The sequence below is a fragment of the Macrobrachium nipponense genome, chromosome 5 (genome assembly GCF_015104395.2).
Source record: "Macrobrachium nipponense isolate FS-2020 chromosome 5, ASM1510439v2, whole genome shotgun sequence".
NCBI lineage: Eukaryota > Metazoa > Arthropoda > Malacostraca > Decapoda > Palaemonidae > Macrobrachium > Macrobrachium nipponense.
Window position 1 is genome coordinate 13064413 of NC_061107.1, and position 5000 is coordinate 13069412.

General features: G+C 33.1%; 1 protein-coding gene across 8 annotated transcripts in view; it reads right to left on the minus strand.

The window, feature by feature from the left end:
- Nucleotides 1-5000, minus strand: part of LOC135215210 (Ig-like and fibronectin type-III domain-containing protein 1) — a 485867-nt gene that overhangs the window by 130809 nt on the left and 350058 nt on the right. Inside the window, exon 1 of one of the 8 annotated variants that reach the window (XM_064249706.1) lies at nucleotides 4361-4390. The exons of the other annotated variants lie outside the window; for them this stretch is intronic. The gene's annotated coding sequence lies outside the window, so the exon portion shown is untranslated. Of the gene's footprint in view, nucleotides 1-4360; nucleotides 4391-5000 lie in introns of those variants that run through there. 8 annotated transcript variants of the gene reach the window in all.

Genomic DNA, 5000 nt, shown 5'->3' on the forward strand with positions numbered 1-5000 from the left:
CAAGCATTGTATGACCCAATAAATTACAATCATTGCATTCCCCAGTAAATTAAAAGCAGAGTATGACCCAATAAATTACAATCATTGCATTACCCAGTAAATTTCAAGCATTGCATGGCCCAATAAATTACAATCATTGCATTACTCAGTAAACATTGTACGACCCAATAAATTACAATCATACACACAACGTGAGTCGTTTTAAAGGAAAAAAAAGCAAGAGATAACGTAATTTCTGCCTCTCGTATGCATGATACAATAAACATGTCCACAGGCAAGGGAGCAACTGAAGAGAGGTGGGCTAAAACGCCTAAATTTCGCACAGGGTTCTGATAAACAGACACCCATCTGTCTGCGCTTGATTCTCTTTTGGTTCGTAAGCCTATATATCTTGTCTTTTTATATATTTCTAAATGGACATTAGTCTTAAGTCTTATTTTTTTCACTCTTCATTAACCTATTTTACAATGTCCTCCGAATGTTTCTTTTCGTAAACTTCTATATCCTTTTTTTTTGAGAAATGAATTCTCTTCTTCATTATTCTTATTCTACTTCGTCACTTGCCATTTTATTTTTTTTTCTTTTGAAAATTAATTTTCTTTATTATTCTCATTCTACTTCATCACTTGCCTGTTTTTTTTTTGAGAATAAATTCTATTCTTCATTATTCTCATTCTATTTCATCACTTGCCTCTTTTTTTGAGAAATGAATTCTATTCTTCATTATTCTCATTCTACTTCATCACTTGCCTCTTTTTTTTGATAAATGAATTATATTCTTCATTAATCTCATTCTAGTTCATCAGTAGCCTATTCTTTTTTTTTGAGAAATTAATTCTCTTCTTTATTATTCTCGTTCTACATTTTCATCACTTGCCTACTCTACAATCTCCTTTAAAAAAACCAGTTTACATAAGAATCCTCATATGAAGTATAACACCATGACTTACATCACTTCCATAAAAAGATTAACACAAATAAAACTGGCAGGGGAAGATACTTCATGAAATGTTAGAAATGAATTGATTTGAATATAGACTTTAGGCCAAAAGCCAAGCACTGGGACCTATGAGGAAATTCACAGTACAAGGTTTGAAAGTTGTAACAGGAGGAAAACCTCAAAGCAGTTGTACTTTGAATCAATTTTTAGGAAAGGGTGAAAAGTAAGATGGAAAAAGAGAAATATGAAAAGTAGGTATAGTAAAAGGAACGAAAGGGGTTGCAGCTAGGGGCCGAAGGCATGCTGATAGAATTCCTACAGCTAAACGCCCTATGATACCGATGGGGGATGATGGAGAAGGACGAATCTGAATGAAAAAAAAAAAAAAAAAAAAACGGAGTTTGCAACAAGGAAATTCTTACAAGAGGCTAAGAACGTGCTTATACTAGTAAGGAGGATTATAACAGACGTGACTGCTTACTAAAAATAAGACATACAAACTCAATCATTTTCCCAAACATCAGGAACTCACCCGGATCTTCAGGTCAAAGAATGCGGAACTTAAACGAGGACATTGTATAGAACACACACACAAAAAAAAAGAAAAAAAAAAAAAGGCCAAAGTTACTTCGGCGCAATCGAGTTTTCTGTACATCGTATAATGGTGTAGCCTCAGTTGTTCCCCAGATGAGGTGCAGTGGAGGTGCGTCGCACGCCTCCGAAAGCGCTGCCAGACGCACGATCCATGGCTTATCTGAACCTTCAATAACAAAAACTACTGAGGCTAGAGGGTTGTAATTTGACGCGTTTGATGTCTGGAGCGTGGATATTCAACATACTAATTTGCAGCCCTCTAGCCTCGATAGTTTTTAGGATCTGAAGGCGGACGGATAGACAAAGCCGTCACAATAGTTTTATTTTACGAGAAAAAAAGGGGGGAGGGGGGGGGGGGGGGGGGGGGGGGGGGGGGGGGGGGGGGGGGGGGGGGGGAGGGGGAGGGGGGAGAGGGGAGGGGGAGGGGGGACTCCAAAAATCATCAAAGCACTGGAGGCAGACTAATGCTTGACGGAATCTCCACTGAAAAGAAAGTTTCGGAAATTTGATTCAGTTGAAAAATCTACTGCAAATATTTGGCATTACAGCTCATCAAAGCGTAACCTTTTCCAGTAATAAGAAGATTTTGGTAATTAATTCATGATAATCCTCTGCTAATTACAGGAAACGCAATATAAAAAAATAAACGAAACTCTAAGCTATTCCAGTATATTATATATTTATGACTGAATTCCATTTACATCTATAATAGAAAATGCCCGTTCCAAAATGATGCCTTTGGAAGTGGCTACTTGAACCCAAAACTCCAGTTTATAACTTTTATTCATCAACTCACTCATTTCTGGCTGTAACAAATATTTAACAAATATCTGGCTATAAAGTCCAAAACAAAGTTGATTAACTCAAAAGCAATTAGGACAACAATCAAAACTATATTGGAAGCATTCAAAATTATGCTTGCCCCAACTCCCCCATCTTTTCCCTCCAAAAAAAAAAATTAATAATAATAATAAAATAAATCAAATAAACTAACAATTACTGACATAAAATAATGTGAGATGAAAGAAAAGGAATAAAATGAGTTCCAATGATATGAATATACATTTCACTACTCGTATAATATCGCGTCAAAGCTATACATTCTTTTTTCAAACAACATCAATAAAACTATTTCTATTAGCAACGCGAGTTTATTTTTTTTATAAAGTAGGCATTCACGCTAAATAACGCATTCCTATAACTTCACTGAATGGGATGGGGAACTGACATATATAATGGACACACATTTAACAGCGTTTCATTTTAATTCCTAAAGAGCTTCAGATACTTTGTAATTGTCGTTTTAATGAAACAAAAATATGTTGCGGACGATATGATACGTTCATCGTCACGGAAAAAGCTTACATATCAATCAATGCCATTTTTTAATTACTGGTCCGTGGTGGTTTCTCATTAAAATATTTTTACTTAGTTAGGGAGCGTGTGTGGATAGAGTATATATATATATATATATATATATATATATATATATATATATATATATATATATATATATATATATATATATATATATATATATACACTTATCACTTATCAGTCCACCGAAATATTGTCCTTAGCTTTAACCCAGAGTGTTTAATGGGCCTTTTCTACTTTAGACATATCTTGTTTAAAGAGAAAAATTTTATTTGACACACATATATACGTATGTGTATATATATATATATAATTATATATATATATATATATATATAATATATATATATAGAAATATATATCTATATATTATATATATATATATATATATATATATAATATTTATATGTAAATACTTTTAAAATGATAAAATCGTGAGTGACCTCTCTCTCTCTCCAATCGCACTACACTTCGAGATGTGTACCCGTAAAGGTCACATCGACGTGTTCGGTACAAGAAAGCTATATTTTTTAATTCCGACACCATAATTCCCTACCAAATTTCCCACGGCCCCGACCACCCCACCCCCTAGCTATCTTTCTTCCTATGAGAGGGAGAAAAGACTCAATCCCACATTCCAGGACTCAAAATTTAGATGAGGGAAAAGCTCAAGTGCTTAAATTTTCTTTAATGACTTTGCGATGATTTTCTGCGGAAGTTTTATTTAGATGTGGAGAATAATCGCCAAAATAAAACCCGTTAACATATCCTTAGTGTAATGTGGGAAACGAAAGTGGATGGGGTATGTGGGTATTCGCAATCATTGCACGCGTTGTGATTACAAATTCTCTCCACATAATGCCTAGAAATTTTATAAGGTTGCCAAAAAAATAATAATAATAAAAAACATTCCTTTCCCTTTCTGAAAAATTTGTCGCTTAATTTTCTGAATGATTATTGATTTGCGAGGCTGCCAAAAAAATAAAGAAATTAATAATAAATAAACAAATAAAAATAAAAATAAAACCGTTCCTTTGACTTTCTGAAAAAATTGTTGCTTAATGTTCTGAATGAATATTGATTTAACAGGCTTCCAAAAAAAAATAAATTAAATTAAATTTTAAAAAACTAAAAATAAAATTAAACCATTCCTTTGACTTTCTGAAAATTTTGTCGCTTAATTTTGTGAATGAATATTATTTATTAGGAGGTTTAAAAAAAAAAAAAAAAAAAAACACACATTTCTCTGACTCTGAAAAATCTGTCGCTTCATTTTGTAAATGAATATTGATTTACGAGGCTGCCAAACCAACCAAAAAAAACCCTTAGGCTCCCTAAAAATCTACTGCTTAATTTTCTGTATGAATACTGATGGATCCTTTTGGATAAATAATTGACAACAATGAAGCAAATTAACTAACCACAACTATGCTAATCTGGGTATCTTACCTTAACGCTTTACTGATAACAAGTGGACAACTCACCTGGAAAAAACAAGAAAAATAGAATTAATATATTAACATACATTGTGAAGAACGGAACATGGCTTACAGTTTGTAAAAGACCAACAATGTTAATCAATTCCAACAAAGTTAAAGTAACATAATCTAAATTATCTAAATCTATATATATATATATTAATATATATTATATATATATAATATATTTAATAAACTGTGCGTGTAAATCAATACCATACGACTACATACAATACATAGTAATCTTATATATATATATCTTTATAAAATACATAAATTGTTTTATAAAAATAAGTAACCGACAACGCTACTGGAGAGGAGATAGAGAGAGAGAGAGAGAGAGAGAAGCGAGATGAGCGAGAGAGGAGAGAGGACCACCAACGGGCCTTGAGTAAAGGAAGGTAATCCATAGGGATTAATGCTGCCATTTTAATCCACGAAATTTTTGCAGTGATCATGGAAGAAAATCTCTGCTAAATCGGCGTTCATGGGAATATCAGATGTGGGCTTTGATCTGGTAAAAAATGTCAGATACAAACAAAGCAATTTTTATAAAAATTAGTGCCGACAACGACTACTGGGGTGGAAGAGAGGTAGAGAGGAGAGAGAGA